General features: G+C 48.5%; 1 protein-coding gene across 1 annotated transcript in view; it reads left to right on the top strand.

The window, feature by feature from the left end:
• Positions 1-17,655, top strand: part of LOC144752890 (antigen peptide transporter 2-like) — a 141,776-nt gene that overhangs the window by 98,839 nt on the left and 25,282 nt on the right. The gene's annotated exons all lie outside the window — the stretch shown is intronic.

Below are 17,655 nucleotides of genomic sequence, written 5' to 3'. Positions count from 1 at the left end.
GGTGATGCTCCTCCTCCGGACAAAGAATCCAAGATCTTAGAGGCTTCTGGAAAACGTGTAGCGGCTCAAGCTGCTAATATTTGGAGAATCTCCAATACCCAAGCCCTGTTAGCAAGATATGACAGGGCACACTATGACACTTTAGAGCAGCTACTGCAACACCTACCAGACACTTATAAGGAAGGAGCAGAAATGCTTATACAAGAAGGGAAGTTAATCTCCAACGCGTCCATTAAGTGCGCGTTGGATGCAGCCGACACATGAGCTAGGGCCATAAACACTAGCGTTATGCTTAGGAGGCATGCCTGGCTCCGCATCTCTGGATTTAAGTCGGAGATCCAGACTACCCTGCTCAATCAACCAGTAAATCCTGACTTCCTGTTTGGTCCGGAGGTAGACACCACTCTTGAAAAAATTAAGAAGGATACTGAAACTGCGAAATCCATGGGAGCTCTGCAGTCTCAGCAGTTATGGGGCAGTTCCTTTCGTCGCTCCGGTAACAGGGGAGCTTCAAGGGGTCAAGCGTCGCAACAAGCTCAATACACCAAGGGAGGCACACAATCCACCTATAACAAGAACAATAGGGGTGAATACCGTGGGAACAGCAGCAAGGGCAGAGGACGTGGAAATAATAATACCAGATCCTCAGCCACTAACAAGCAGTGACGCCTTGTCACTGCCCCCCGACCATATAACACCGGTCGGGGGGAGACTCCAGCAGTTCCTGCCAGTCTGGGAAAGCATTACCACAGACAGGTGGGTGAGACAACACGGTTATTGTCTAGAACTGACCTCCACTCAACCCAACACACCCCCAAGGCACCGTCCTATGTCCGGCGAGCACATGTACTTATTGCAGCAAGAAGTCATCTCCATGCTGCAAAAAGGCGCCATAGAACTCGTGCCTTTGGAACAACAGGGTACAGGGATGTACTCACTGTACTTCTTAATCCCAAAAAAGGACGGGTCTCTCCGGCTCATTCTAGACCTCAGACCTCTGAATCAATACATCCGCTCAGAACACTTTCACATGTTCACGCTGCAGCAAGTTCTGCCGTTGCTCAGTCAAGGAGATTTTCCAGCAACATTAGATCTGAAGGATGCCTATTTCCACATTTCCATTCACCCCAGTCACAGGAAATATCTCAGGTTCACCATCAACAAACAGCATTACCAGTTCAAGGTCCTGCCTTTCGGGGCACTACTGCCCCCAGACTGTTTACGAAGTGCTTAGCAACAGTAGCCGCGCATCTTCGAAGACAACACGTCCATGTATATCCGTATCTGGACGACTGGCTGGTATAGGCAAAGTCAGCCCATCAGTGCGCCGACCACATGTCCCGCACAATTCACCTCCTACAAAGTCTGGGTTTTTCGCTCAATTACCAAAAATCCCATCTTCACCCCGCACACGTACAGCAGTACCTGGGCGCAGAAATCAACACGCTCGCTGCCACAGCGCAACCAAACGCAGCGAGAGTCAACAGCATGCAAGTGTTGATTCAAAAATTCAGGCCACAACACTCACTCCCAGCGCAGGTGTTCATGCAACTCATAGGCATGATGGCCTCCTGCATCTTCATAGTCCCCCACACAAGGCTACACATGCGTCCGCTTCAGGAATGCTTAGCGCGACAGTGGAACCAGGCTCATGGGCAGCTAAAAGACCTAGTGTTGGTGACCAGTCGTGCATACAACTCTCTGCATTGGTGGAACACACACAACCTTTGCAGGGGACGACTGTTCCAAGAGCCTGTGCCACAGATAGTGCTGACAACGGACGCATCTCTCCCGGGCTGGGGAGCGCATGTCCTCCACTATACAGTGCAGGGACTATGGACACCGCAGCAGCGGAAGATGCACATCAACCTACTAGAACTGATGGCAATCTTCATGGCAATGAAGGCATTCAAGTTGCATCTCTGCAACAAAGTCGTGCTGATGCTGATCCAGACGGACAACATGACTGAGATGTATTACATCCAAAAGCAGGGAGGGACACACTCTCCACAGCTGTCCCATCTAGCCCAGAGCATGTGGAAGTGGGCCATTCAAAGGAACATGTTCCTCATGGCGGAACATCTCCCAGGCAAGGACAACCAGATGGCGGACCTGCTCAGCAGACACAGCCATCAGATGCACGAGTGGGAGATACACCCCTCAGTGCTCCAGCCATATTTCCAGAGGTGGGGATAGACCTCTTCGCCACACACGAAAACGCAAAATACCGCACCTTCGCCGCCAGGTTCCCACACCCGCAGTCTCAGGGCAATGCGATATGGATGAACTGGTCGAACAAATTTGCGTACGCCTTTCCTCCAGCACTACTCATACCGCTAGTGGCACGCAAACTGAGGCAACACTCCATGACGCTCATCCTGGTTGCTCCAACGTGGGCAAGGCAGGCGTGGTACACCACGTTTCTAGAACTTTCCGTGGTTCCCCACCAGCGCCTAAGACTCACGCCCAGTCTCCTCACTCAGAGCCATGGAGACATTCAGCACCCAGATCCGCAACAGTTGAGCCTAGCAATATGGCTCCTGAGGTCATAGAGTTTGGCTACCTGGACCTGCCTCCTGACTGCATGGACATCATAAAGGAGGCTAGGCGACCTACCACCAGGGCCTGCTATGCGGCAAAGTGGAAGCGTTTTGTTATCTATTGCTCCAATAATAACATAAATCCGCTTCATGCTTCCACGCAAAACATCATATGTTACTTGCTGCACCTATACAAGTGTATCTAGCGTATAGTTCCATCAGGATACATTTAGTTGCTATGGCAGCTTATCTGCAAAATAGACAGCACCTGTCCCTTTTCAGAATTCCAGCCAATAAAGCTTTTATGGAGGGCCTAAAACGAGTCATTCCTCCAAGACATCCGCCTTCGCCGGTCTGGAACCTCAACATAGTCCTCACCAGGCTCATGGGCCCACCATTTGAACCTCTTCACTCTTGTGAGATACAATTTCTCACATGGAAAGTGGCTTTTCTGGTCTCGATTACGTCGCTACGACGTGTTAGCGAGCTACAAGCCCTCACTATTCAGGAGCCTTTCATTCAAATTCATGCTAATAGGGTTGTGCTCCGCACCAACCCCAAGTTTATGCCCAAGGTAGTGTCACAGTTCCACATAAACCAAACTATCGAACTACCTGTATTCTTCCCCAATCCTGATTCGGTGGCAGACAGAGCACTGCACACACTTGATGTTAAGAGGGCTCTCCTGTATTACATAGACAGGACTAAAGACTTCAGGAAAACTAAACAACTGTTCGTTGCCTTCTCTCCACAGCACAAAGGCAACCCCATCTCTAAATCAGGTATAGCCAGATGGATTGTTAAGTGCATCCAGATCTGTTATCAAAAGGCTAAACGCACGTTAACAGTTCCCCCAAGAGCGCATTCCACACGCAAATTAGGGGCATCCATGGCTTTCCTAGGTAACATTCCTCTAGAGGACATATGTAGAGCAGCTACATGGACCACCATACACACAATCACCAAACACTACTGCGTGGATGGACACTCAAAACAGCAGGCTGCTGTAGGTCAGGCTGTTCTCAGAACTCTCTTTCAGACTGCTGCAGCTGGCACAGGCAACCGCCGCTAAGGAGGGTACTACTATTTATTCTATGCATAGATATAAAATCAGCAGCCCACATGCCTCGAACGGAATATGCTACTTACCAGTATGCATCTGTTCTTGGCATGTAGGGCTGCTGATATTTATATCGCCCGCCCTCCTCCCCGGTGCCTGTCGCAGCTGTAGCACTCACACTTATTCTAACGCATGGTCATCACTTACTATATCATACTCCATCTCTGCCACAACGGCGAAAAACAATCTGAGCATGGAGGGGATGCCCATGCGCACTGTAGTCCAAGGGAGGAGCCACCTATCTCGTGATACTTCGAAGACTCTTCCAGGACAACAATGTGCAATCATCCGGACCCAACACTAGGCGGCGATCTAGGCATAGATATAAATATCAGCAGCCCTACATGCCAAGAACAGATGCATACTGGTAAGTAGCATATTCCTTCTACAGCTGGGGGTACATTGAGAAGTGCATCAAAGATTGAAGGGCTGAGTTGGAGATGTCTCGAGAAGGGCATCCCCTGGAGGTGAAATGGCGTAATTGCACTGAAATACATTTATTATTGGTTATTTCTTTTAGAGGGACTGATGTCCAATGTGAAGTACTGGTGTAAGGTGATGTCACAAGCAAAGTGGATTTAAGTGGCTAGACACTCCTGCTAGGGTGTCTGACGGTATTTACAACTTAATCCTGTGATCATCTGTGATGCCTTTAGGGGCTGTAATTGCAATGCATTTTTAATGATATCCAAATGTGCTGAGTACTGTCATTCTAAAGTGTGCGTAAACATGTAGTCTTGCTGCTGCGCTTAGGTGAAGACCCCAGACTGTTAGCCCTTAAGATGTAGAGGTGTATACTTTAGGGTCAGTAGGAGATGCTTGGTCAGGGTCATGTGTCTACAAGGCAGGTGTATCCCTGTTTAATGCTTGTTGAGGTAATGGGAGGGGGACGCCACTGGGATGGTGCCAGTGCGCAGGGCCCTCACTCCAGAATAGATTCAACTAATTGCATTGGGGGCAAGATGATGTGCATACGTAGGAGTGGTGGTACTAGACCCCTACCCCCTGCGTGAGAGGTGGAGATGTTAAGCAATGTCACAAAGTAATTCCAACAGCTTATGTATATTTGTAAATTGGTGTATAGTATTGAGTGGTGTGTGTGTTTAATAAATGTACTCTTACTTTTTTAAAGCAAAGTACAGACTGCACAATGAATTATTGAGTGTTATTTTTGCGCACCTGCAAATGGCGATTACTAGCCCACACCACCTCCCTTGAGTAAGCCTCAGACTGCTCTGCAACGCTACCCTCTGAGAGTCAGGCGCTGCCCTAGGGTGTTTGGTTCCCAGTGAAGGACAAATGTGTCATGTTATTTGTGCAGGCCTCACAGATGCTGCCTCGTTTTCCAACAGAAATGGATTAAACCTATCTGTCGAAACATGGGCACTAGGTCTTGTCTTGAGGCAGAAAGAATATTGAAAACCAACACTTCCCAGAAAATTGTTTTCAGTAGATATTTGTTTGATGTTGGCATAATAAGAGGAAAGAAAGGCTTGAAATTTTAGTAGTCTGAAACACATGTGTAATCTTGAATTAAGGTGCTTATTAACCCTGCATTTGCACTTTAGAAACTGCCGAGAGTCCAAGTAGAATGTACTGTTAGCATACCTGATAATAGAGTGTTCAACTAGCACTTTAAAGCACCTGCACTTTTTGATTAGACCTACTCGGGAAAGTTGCACTTATATGATGTATATATAGTCCCCTCTAGTCTTCGGTTCTTCTCAACCCTATTTGGTCTTAATATTCCCCTCAAACGTTCCAGGTATACTAAACTAAGTTTAGCATATATTATCATATTTTTAACCTGTTAGATAGATTGCCGGTTTTACTCTATTTAATATTTTGTATTTAAACTGTGATCTTTTCAGTATTTACATATTGTCAAAAGGGGTACCTGTGGAATGTTTTGTTCTTGTATTTGTGTTTTATTAACCATTGTGTACGAATTGTTATTGTGTATCTTTTATGGTTTCAACCAAACCGAAATAAAGATTATTGAATTGATTACAAACTCTACAGACGCACAATGCGGGGAGCTAGAATCAGAGAAGGAGCTAGATCGGAGAAGTGTGGCTCAATGGTTAGAGCGGCAGACCCTGATGCAGAGGTCTAGCCTGGGACCAGGGTTCAATTCCCCGCCTCGGCGGGTCTTGGGCTCAAAATTCCACGGACCTGATAATTCTCGCCTCGGTGTCTATTCCAATCATGGAGTCCCACTCTGCAACACTGGGCAATAGCTTGCTTAATCTCCACAACGGCCCCCACAACGCTAAGGATGCCTGGCTTCACCTTGGGGTGCCCAGGAGTGGACGCCTCACAGGGAAAGCCACGATGGGTTCCACAGTGGTATTCGTACAAGCGCCTTGAGACCCTTGTGGGTGAGTAGTGTGCTATACAAGTATCAATTTACATTTACTTTGTGCATTGCCCCTCCATACTTCGATGCTGGAGGGAAGTGATGGACTCGCTATCTACTACAGCGGGTGAGGACCTGCCAATTAATCCAAAATTGCACAATTGGGATGACTGGCACCTACTGCAGTGGAGACCAGGAAAGTGATGACCCTGACGCTACTGTTAGATAAACACCAGGGCCCCTATTTACGGGGATTAGGCTGCCCAACCCTACGTCACAGTGAAAGGACAGGAATGCCCCATTTTTATCCAAATCAGTGCACTCCTGTCCTTTCCCCCTGCACCATGGTGCAAGGGTGCCTGTGTTCACAGCAGGATTGTTTTTGTGCAGGAAGTGGCACCTTCCTGCACAAAAACAATCTTAGGATCTTTTTCTGCAGCACACATAGAAAGAGGAAATAATGAGAAGAAACAAAAAAAATCTCCTTGTTACGCCTCACCTCAGGAGGCATATGGTTTTACCGTTTCCCCAGGTTTATGTGATGGTGTAAATCTGGGGCTGTGTCAAAATCTATGGGTGTTGCATGGGAACACCCTGCACAACACTCATGGAACGCCTACCCACGGCAGGGTAACGCAGCGCAGCAACTTGTGCTGCCTTGCCTCACTCTATATCTATGAGGCCATCGGAAGTCACGAATAGTGGCTTTGCGTGGACTCCTAGATATACATTTGTCATTTGTGCCACCGGAGCGGTACCAAAAGTGGCACACGAGTCTCGTAAATAAGCCCCCAGGTCTCCCAAGTGCTGGGAGCGAGGGAGAGCCCCCACTAAGTGGAGCTAGATGTCGGGCATGACTTATTATAACAAACGGCTAGAGTAGAGTGCAGAGCTGCAGCCACGTGCCGCCAGACCAAGGCGTATGGGGATATCTCTGTTATTACATTTTAGCAGCGACCAGCGTCCCCCAGGAGAGCTTGTGAGGCGCTGCTTCACCTGTATCCCCACATGGCAAGAGCTCCATTGCCACTGACGGGACCCACATGGACTGTGCCACAGCGCGTTGAATCAGAGCACCAGCAGGTAACTGCAGCCCAACGTAGCTGTGAACTGCTCACTATCTATGTGCTGTGTCACGTGTCCTATAATACCCTGCTCTGTATTACTTTAAGATGTTATAGTGCAGCACAACACACTGCTATTTACTGTAGGCTCTTAACCATTGTTACTGTTTGAATACTGTCAATGAAATACAATAAAAAGAGAAAAGAGAGGCAGGTCAGGGCTTCACCGTATAAATAAACCTGCCTTCCTCAAAGTCAACCTATGCCTTTTAGTGGAGCCTAATCAAGTTTAGACCAGTCTGTACCTCTAAAGGAACCTGGCCTGGCCTGTACCTGCAAAGAAACCTGACCTGGCCTGTACCTGCAAAGGAATCTGACCTGGCCTGTACCTGCAAAGGAATCTGACCTGGCCTGTACCTGCAAAGGAACCTGACCTGGCCTGTACCTGCAAAGGAAGCTAAAACCTGGCCTGGCCTGGCCTGTACCTGCAAAGGAGCCTAACCTGCCCTATACCTCTAAAAGGACCTGGCCTGTCCTGTACTTGCAAAGGAACCTGCCCTGACCCATAAAGGAACCTGACCTGTACTCACAAAGGAACCTGACCTGGGTTGTACCTGCGAAGGAACCTGACCTGGCATACACCTCTAAAGGAACCTGACCTGTCCTGTACCGTTAAAGGAACCTGACCAAGCCTGTACCCGCAAAGGAACCTGACCTGGGTTGTACCTGCAAAGGAACCTGACCTGGCATACACCTCTAAAGGAACCTGAAGTGGGCTGTACCTGCGAAGGAACCTGACCTGTCCTGTACCTCAAAAGGAACCTGACCTGGGCTGTACCTGCCAAGGAACCTGGCCTGGCCTGCACCTGTGAAGGAACCTGACCTGGCCTGTACCTGAAAAGGAACCTGGCCTGGGCTGTACCTGCAAAGGAACCTGACCTGCACCCACAAAGGAACCTGACCTTGCCTCTCCCTGTAAAGGAAACTGACCTGGCCTGTACCTCTAAAGGAACCTGACATGGCCTCTCCCTGCAAAGCAACATGCCCTGAATTTGCAAAGGAACCCGATCTGGCCTGCACCCGCAAAAGGAACCAGACATGTCCTGTACCTCTAAAAGAACCTGACCTGCACCTGCAAAGGAACCTGACCTGGCCTGTCCCCGCAAAGGAACCTGGCCTGTCCTGTACCTCTAAAGGAACCTGACCTGTCCTGCACCTCTAAAGGAACCTGACCTGGGATGTACCTCTAAAGGAACCTGAACTGGGTTGTACATGCAAAGGAACTTGCCCTGTACCCACAAAGGAACCTGACCTGGTCTGCACCCACAAAGGAACCTGACCTGTCCTGTACCTACAAAGGAACCTGACCTGGCCTGTACCTACAAAGGAACCTGACCTGGCCTGTACCTACAAAGGAACCTGACCTGGCCTGTACCTACAAAGGAACCTGACCTGGCCTGTACCTACAAAGGAACCTGACCTGGCCTGTACCTACAAAGGAACCTGACCTGGCCTGTACCTACAAAGGAACCTGACCTGTCCTGTACCTACAAAGGAACCTGACCTGGCCTGTACCTACAAAGGAACCTGACCTGTCCTGTACCTACAAAGGAACCTGACCTGGCCTGTACCTACAAAGGAACCTGACCTGGCCTGTACCTCTAAAGGAACCTGAACTGGGCTGTACCTGCAAAGGAACCTGACCTGGACCCACAAAGGAACCTGACCTGGCCTCTCACTGCAAAGGAACCTGACCTGAATCTGCAAAGGAACCCAATCTGGCCTGCACCCACAAAAAGAACCAGACATGTCCTGTTCCTCTAAAAGAACCTGACCTAGCCTGTACCTGCAAAGGAACCTGACCTGCACCTGCAAAGGAACCTGACCTGTACCTGCAAAGGAACCTGACCTGCACCTGCAAAGGAACCTGACCTGCACCTGCAAAGGAACCTGACCTGCACCTGCAAAGGAACCTGCCCTGTACCCGCAAAGGAACCTGACCTAGGCTGTACCTCTAAAGGAACCTTACCTGCACCTGCAAAGAAACCTGACATGGCCTGTCCCCACAAAGGAACCTGCCCTGGCCTGTACCTCTAAAGGAACCTGACCTGTCCTGTACCTCTAAAGGAACCTGATCTGTCCTGTACCTCTAAAGGAACCTGACTGCACCTGCAAAGGAACCTGCCCTGTGCCTCTAAAGGAACCTGGCCTGTCCTGTACCTCTAAAGGAACCTGACCTGCCCCAGCAAAGGAAACTGACCTGGCCTGTCCACGCAAAAGAAGCTGACCTGTCCTGTACCTCTAAAGGAACCTGACCTGGGCTGTACCTCTAAAGGAACCTGACCTGCACCTGCAAAGAAACCTGACCTGGCCTGTCCCCCAAAGGAAGCTGACCTGGCCTGCACCCACGAAGGAGCCTGACCTGGCCTGTACCTCTAAATGAACCAGACCTAGCCTGTACCTGCAAAGGAACCTGACCTGTCCTGACCTCTAAAGGAACCTGACCTGGCCTGTACCTCTGAAGGAACCTGACCTGGCCTGTACCTCTGAAGGAACCTGACCAAGCCAGTACCCGCAAAGGAACCTGACCTGTCCTATACCTCTAAAGGAACCTGACCTGGCCTGTTCCTGCGAAGGAATCTTACCTAGCCTGTTCCTGCAAAGGAACCTGACCTGTCCTATACCTCTAAAGGAACCTGACCTGGCCTGTTCCTGCGAAGGAATCTTACCTAGCCTGTTCCTGCAAAGGAACCTGACCTGCACCTGCGAAGGAACCTGACTGCACCTGCAAAGGAACCTGCCCTGTATCCACAAAGGAACCTGACCTGTCCTGTACGTCTAAAGGAACCTGATCAAGCTAGTACCCGCAAAGAAACCTGACCTGTCCTACACCTCTAAGGGAACCTGACCTGGCCTGTACTTGCGAAGGAATATGACATGGCCTGCAAAGGAACCTGACCTGCAAAGGAATATGACCTGTTATGTACATCTAAAGGAACCTGACTAAGCCAGTACCCTCAAAGGAACCTGACCTGGTCTGTACCTCTAAAGGAACCTGAACTGGCCGGTTCCTGCAAAGAAATCTGACCTGCACTTGCAAAGGAACCTGACCTGCACCTGGAAAGGAACCTGCCCTATACCCATAAACGAACCTGACCTGTCCTGTACCTCTAAAGCTAGTACCCGCAAAGGAACCTGACCTGTCCTATACCTCTAAGGGAACCTGGCCTGGCCTGTACCTGCTAAGGAATCTGACCTGGACTATGTGAACCTATGGCTGGCGAAATAACCTGATCTAGACATGTGCCATTCTGTGCCCTGCACAGTAAATCTAATTTAGATCTGAGCCAATTGCTGGCCTGTAACTAGGACCAAGCCAAAGTGGTGTGAAAGGGAACCAGGTCAAAACCAGACCATTCTGTATACAACACCTGCCTGGGTGTAGCTTGCGCCCTGCAAGGACCCTTGTCCTGGATTGCACACCCAGTGTATGTACATGAACCTGCCCTGCATGGGCCACTCTGTGCCAATTAAAATAACAAGACCCGCGTCAGGCTTTGTCCTGTAAAAGAACAAGACCGGAGCCTTGCCAGCCTGTCAGCTGGTTGGTTGATAAAGAATAATTCCACTGCATTGTTCAACCACGCAGCAGTAGACTGCTCATGTTTACCGCATGGCTCTCAGAAGTAGCACTTTAAAAGTTCAGTCTATGTGGCAACTGTCTTGTCCCTATCCTTTCACCTCTCAGACGTTGAATACTATCAGCAACCATGCGGCTATACAGGGACACCGTACGGATTTCTGCTGCTCACACTTTTCATTGCTTCTGTCCCTATTGTGGATGGGTCTGGGCATAAGAGACTTTGACATGTGGCACACAATGTGTAAACCAGGTGGTGAGACACCAGGAACTTGCTTCTTGACAACCTTCACTGTACAGCTTCCCTCAACCCTCAACTGTTTAGCCTGTGAACTCCAGTGTCCGTCGATTAACCCTTTTGGTCCGAATAAAGGCCACGGACAATTGATTCATGATTTCATTTCACAAAACAAATTCTTGGGCCTAATGATGTGAATATGGGCCCTGCATTGAAGTCCTCTTTGGCCTGATGAAGGCTCCTAGGCAAGGTTTCATTTGTCCATGAATATGAGTTTGTTGCTTGAATATGAAATACCTTGCAAAAACAAGAGACAAGCGGCATTTAGAAAAACAGGAAGAGGAACAGTTTGTTTAATTAAAAAGTGCGGCCGGGAGAACAGTTACTGGCATCGAGACTGAGAACTGTCTCAATTTACAATCGATGTTTTTTTTTACAGCTAATTGAAAGCCATAAAGCAGTTCCGGTGATCCTTTTTTTATAAAGAATGCACATCGCTGCCCTTGGAGTCATAAATTAGTAATAAATTAGTGGACTCGAAGACGTATCCAGGTGGGCCGCGGCCTTGCGGGGACACAAGGCGGCCAGTGGGTAAAGTGTCCATATGTCCGACATGGGGAGCACATGTACTCGGTGTGCTGTGTCCTGATTGGCTATGTCTTTTTAACTTTATGTGGCATCTGACTTTATGGTGTTTTGGGAACGCACGTACCCCTCCGGCCATGTGTGCTCTATTGGGTACTATCACTCCGGACCTTTGTGGTGTCGCTACACTTATATGTGACTCATCAGTGCTTTCCACTGACTTACTGTCAGTGAAACTGTTCTCCCACCCTCGCAGCTCCACCATTAAGTGAGGCCTCTCCTGAGCTACTGCACTCCCGTAATGTTGGTGTTTGAGGCCCTCCTCCACCCGCAGGTTATACCTGTGCCTTGTCCCTGGTGGTCCAGTGGACTTCTGACTCCTTTCTCTCGTTCCGCTTTCTGCCCCTTTCTGCTCTGTTTTTACCCTTTAGCCTTCTCGCCCTTTCACTCTCTACAGCACTTTTCTTCTGCTTTCTGCTCCGTTTCATCCCTTATTCTTCTCATCCTTGTACGCCTTATATCTTTTTTCTTTTCATTTCCACCCTTTTACTCTTTATTTCCTCCTCTTTCTATTGCTTGCTCTTCCCCTGTTTTTCCCGCTACTGCTGCCCCCCCGGCACCTCTCCCCCAGCACGACCAGCCCAAGCCAGTTCCCCTCCCCACTTCTGGCTCCCAGCTGTCCAGCCCTCCCCGACCCCTTTCGGACGGGCCGCTGGCGCACCAAAGGCAAGTCCGTCAGCGCCCGTCCGTGACTCGACCGCAGACAGTGCCAGGAACCCTGGGCCTCTGCACCACCAATGCTACAACCCAGCGACACTCCTTTCACTCAACCCAGGCCGCAACAACTGCAAGCTTGCATCACCAGCCGACAAGCATGGACCCTTCCGCTGTCACCGCTGCCGGCATACCTGCAGCACCACCAGGAACACTGACCCAGCACAACGCCTGCAGGAACACAACCGAACCGAAGACCCTGCAATGCATCCTCCTCAATGTCCGATCATTCCACAAACACGCCACAGAAATCTGGGACCTCCTCGACAGCACCACCCCGGACGTAGCATTCTTCATCGACACCTGGACCAACATCACCTCGGGACCCGACATCACCATCGCAATTCCCCAACGATACAAGATCTCCCGAAAGGACCCCCCCACCCAACCCGGTAGGAGGAATCACCATTATCCACAAATCCACCCTCCGGCTGATCACCCTCTCCAATGAGCTCACAGACCTGATGGAACACCTACACTGCAAGATACTGGCCAGCCCTATCACAACCCTCTGAGGAACACTGATCTACCGACCTCCAGGACCCCGCGGACCTTTCACCAATGCCATCATGGACATCATCTCCCCACAAGTCATCGCATCCACCAACTACACCCTGCTGGGAGACCTCAACTTCCACCTCAACAATCAACTAGACTGCAACACCACATCTCTCCTGGACAACCTCCACAACATTGGACTGAGCCAGATCGTGACTGAACCCACGCACTCAGCAGGACACACCCTCGACCCCCTGTTCACAACAGGAAACTCCATCACTTTCAGCCACACCACCAAACTCCCTTTGGCAGACCATCAATGCATCCACTTCACCTTAAGAACACCCACCATCCATAGACACCAGCACCTGCTCCCACAAAGAAACTGGACCAAAACCACAGACGACCAGCTAACCTCGTCACTCAGCAACTCCACCCCAACCATCACGGAAAACGACGACCCCAACACCGCAGCTCGAACTCTGCACAGATGGATCTCCAACAGCACCAACACCATTGCCCCCCTCAAGAAGAACAACAATTGCACACGCCAAGAAAGCCAGATGGTTTACCACCGAACTTCATGAGTCCAGACGCACATGCCGCCACCTCGAAAAAGCCTGGAGGAACTCCAAATCCACAGAAGCCCACAACAACTTCAGAGCCACCACCAACTCATCAGAAAAATGAGGAAACAAGCGATCGAAGACAGAATCTCCACACACGCGCACAACAGTAAAGAACTCTTCAGCATCATCAAGGAGTTCGCCCAACCCACCAGCAAGGCTACTGACATTCCTCCCTCACAAGACCTCTGCAACAACCAGTAGGAATGTGTGCTCTCAATGCTGCTGTGGCTCTATATGTTGGGTACGAAGTAAAGGGGTGTCGAGCTTCTGATAGCCTTTGCACTGGACTGGGGTAGCACTGGGATTTCCTGGGCCTGCTGGTCTGTTGATTCCTCTCATGCCTGGGTCTAACCATTCATCGTTCGACAGGGGAGTTTCCGGCATCTGCTGTTGGTGTATTGGAGTATCCTAATGTTGGGAGAGTGGGGGAGGTGCGGACACCTTGTTTGCAATCTCTAGTGTCAGACTGCTGATGTGGGCCTCCTCAAAGATGGTCCATAGTTCTATTAATGCCTCTCTCCTGTCTTTCTTTTGACCTGTTTATTTGGTTTATATTTGTGTTTTTAGTGTTCAATTGCGTTAGTGTCAATAGTTCCCTCCTTTGGTCAGGGAAACGTGTGTGTGCAATTCTTGGAAAATCTTATTACTTTTTTAGCCTGTGTGGGGAACCTGATTTGCATGTGTTTTCATGTAGCTCCTATAAACCTATATAGGATCTGCACATTTAGCAACATAGACTGTGGGATTGGTGTCCAGACTGATTCCAGATAACCCCACGGGTATGTTTGCCTGTATACTAGCGAGCTCACAGTGCCACTGTAAACTCCTCTTACCAAGGAGAGAATAGTGCTTGGTAACTATCGAACAACTCTGTCCCATCAGGCATTGTGGAAATAGTACAGTACTTTTTGCTCAGTCACTCGTGCTCACTTTGAATAAACGGTGGGGACGTTTTCAATAAGTATTTATTGAATCAGGGTCATTCTAGTGTAAAATAAGTGTGCTGAAACAATCATAAGACAGAAACAGATAAAAATGATTATAGACACTAACAGAGTAAATGGATGGTAGATTTCTACCATAGTGCTAAAAACAATGAATATATGCAAGCATATAAATAGAAGACAGTAACAATGCGTACTGCTACGGTGCAACTCTAACAAGGTGTACCTAAGTGTACCTAGCATATATGTAGGTGTAGAGCCAAAAATCCCCCTGGGCTGAAGCCAACCCCATTACCTGTAGTGAGAGATTGTGGGACCCCGTCCTGGTCTCGAGATGGACACCCCGTGAGGGATGTCAGACCACTGCGAGCTGGAGTGTCTGCGTGCAGGAACCTCAGCGTCTTGCGTCAGTGTATGGAAGTCTTTCTCCTCTGCCTGCTTTGGCAAATATATGGTGTATATATACACCCAGAAGGTACCCTCAGGGTATTCTACCTTGCTGTGTCATGTCGGCCAAGGATGACGTAAGGGATGACCCTTATACATAGTTATTATGCAGAAGATGGTAATCCTGCTGTGATTCCGAGAATCTTCATGCATATTTAATTAGGCTAGTTTTGAGGGGAAACCACACGGCATTTTATGCAGTGCTTAACTAGGCAAAAGGTCAATACCAAAACCGGTTATGTTGTTTAATGGTACAGTAAATGTAGGTGAAGGGTCAGCAGACTACCCAGACCTTCTTTGGGGTACTCTACGAAACATAACAGTGTGTTAATGGCGACTCCAGGATAAGTTTGGTAGTTTTAGAGGACAAGATACGCCTTAGCTTCTTGTTTTAAGGATTCTTTGGTTTTGATCTAATCATGGGGAAAATATACACTGGGTTTACTGCTTATGATTACGTTACTATGAGCTCAGCGCTGTCTACACATGCATCAACAATTCAACATGAACATTTCATAAACACAGATAACAATGCATTTGAAGAGTTGTTACATAGAAAAAAGTGCAATGCTCAATAATCACAGTATCTGAATGATATTGACTCTTGACATCAAATACAGTTTCTGAAAAATAGCAGCACCCTAATATGAAACATTGGTCATCAACAAAAAACACAATACTCAAAACAAAACACACTTTGCAGTAATGAGCAGCGCCACAAAATCACATTTGCCTTACAACAATATCGACAATAAAAAGAACTGATAGAGAAAAAAGGATGACTTTGTTAAGAATCCCTTAGCCCGCTCCTTGCACATGCTATCCTGTAACCCGGAGAAGCTCTGCGTGGTACAAGAGACTATGGGGCAGATTTACAAGCCCCTTGCGTCGCCATTGCCTCACATTTTTTGACGCAACGAGGGCGCAAACAATCCAGCCAATTTATAATGTGAAGCATCTAGGGAGATGCGTCACATTGTAAAGCCCTGCACCACATTATATACCTGCGGCAGGTATAATGTATACAGGCTGGACGTTTCCACGCACAAAGCCATGTAGAACTGACGCAGTGGAATTTACAACATTTAAATGCGTCACTCTACGCCTTAATTGCGTCAAAATCCCTACACCTGCTCAGACCAGGCGTAAGGAATGACACAGGGCTTTTTGAATGGGACTCACTCATCTATTGTGGCGCAGTGCTGGAGTTGCGTCACTTCCGTGAGCAACTCCAGCAATACGCCAGTTTTGTGCCAAGAGATGTGTCAGTATTTCTGACGCATCTGTTAATCCTTGAGCCATAATAAATACAGCACATCCATGGTGGTGCAAGGACATTTGGAGCAGGCGCAAGGAAACTGACGCATCTATGCAGATGCGTCAGTTCCTTGTAAATCTGCCTCTAAGTGAGCCTGGTAGTCTTTTGATATTGGATCCAGAACAAAGATAATAGCAATAGTTTGCTGAAAGAAGGAATAACTCGAGAACCTCAGTCCCCTCGTGGCCAAACGCAAGTTACACCCAATCTCCCAGGTCCAAACTTTTTCCATGAATGTCCTAATCGCACCCTGTATCACACCCAGGGGCCAAGCATTCCGTCTGTATGACGCCCAGCGGTCCAAACGAACAACTCCTCTCACTTCTTTCAGATACCAACAGTGTTAAGAAACCGGTGGCACTGAGAAATCTTGTAGACTAAAAAATAAGATTGTGGTGCCAACTCTGCTCAATCAGCATAGCCTAACACAAAAATAGCATCCTGGGATCCATAAAGGGCTAGAGAAATAAATAAATATCCACCTTTCCTAGCGTGCTGAATATCGGGAATAAAAAGGTGACTTCCGCTGTATCGCCTCCAAGGCCGCCTTACAACTACTCAGCTCGGACATATAAAAGAGGTAATATGCCAGATTTCTGTCAGTGGTAGGGCACTCATGTTATCTTTTTACGCTTCTCCCTGATGTGGTCTCTTACCCTCTGTGACAGCTGCTTCAGGATGGACCTCCCTGAGGATTCAGCAGAACTTCAAATAAATTGCGCTGTCTGTTCACCTTCTTTCATACGCAATTATAAATCCGTCTCGGCGGGGTCTTCTTCCTTTGGCTGCAGTCGGGTTCGAATTACCAATAAGCTCTTTTTTCCTCATCAAAATGCTGCTTGAAAAAGAAATATTTTTAAAAAACAAGAGACAAGAGGCGTTGGCAAAACAGTAACAGTTCGGTTAATTAAACTGTGTGGCCGCGGGAACAGTTACAGGCGTAAGGTCTGAGGACTGTCTAAATTTCCAATCGATTTCACATGGCTCTTCTACAGTTCATTTAAAGCCATAAAGTAGCTCTGGCGAGCCTTTTTTGGTAAAGAATGTGCACCGCTGTCCTTGGAGTCATTAGTTAGTGGACTCAATGACGAATCCAGGTGGGCCTCGACCTTGCGTTGACACAATGCGGCCAGTGAGTAACACGTCCAGATGTCTGGCATGGGGAGCGCGTGATCACTGTGTGTAGTGTGTGTGCTGTGTACCGATCGGCAATGTGTTGGTTACATTATGTGGCATTTTACTTTATTGTGCTTTGGAAACGAGCGTACCCTCCGGCCCTGTGTGCTTTATTGAGAAACTTCTACCCGGACCATTTCGGTGTCACTGCATTTATCTGTGGGATTGATCAGGAATTTCCTGTTCGTGCAGTTTGTCTGCTTACTAGGTGCCACCCCACATGTGAACTGTCAATCACAGGGTTCTTAGCCTGCCTAACTATGTATTTCTGAGTAGGGGTTGATGGGCGAATTTGTTATTAAAGAGGCAATTTTGTTCTTATA

Source organism: Lissotriton helveticus, chromosome 5_1 (genome assembly GCF_964261635.1).
Source record: "Lissotriton helveticus chromosome 5_1, aLisHel1.1, whole genome shotgun sequence".
Lineage (NCBI taxonomy): Eukaryota > Metazoa > Chordata > Amphibia > Caudata > Salamandridae > Lissotriton > Lissotriton helveticus.
This window is presented reverse-complemented; position numbering and strand designations above follow the sequence as displayed.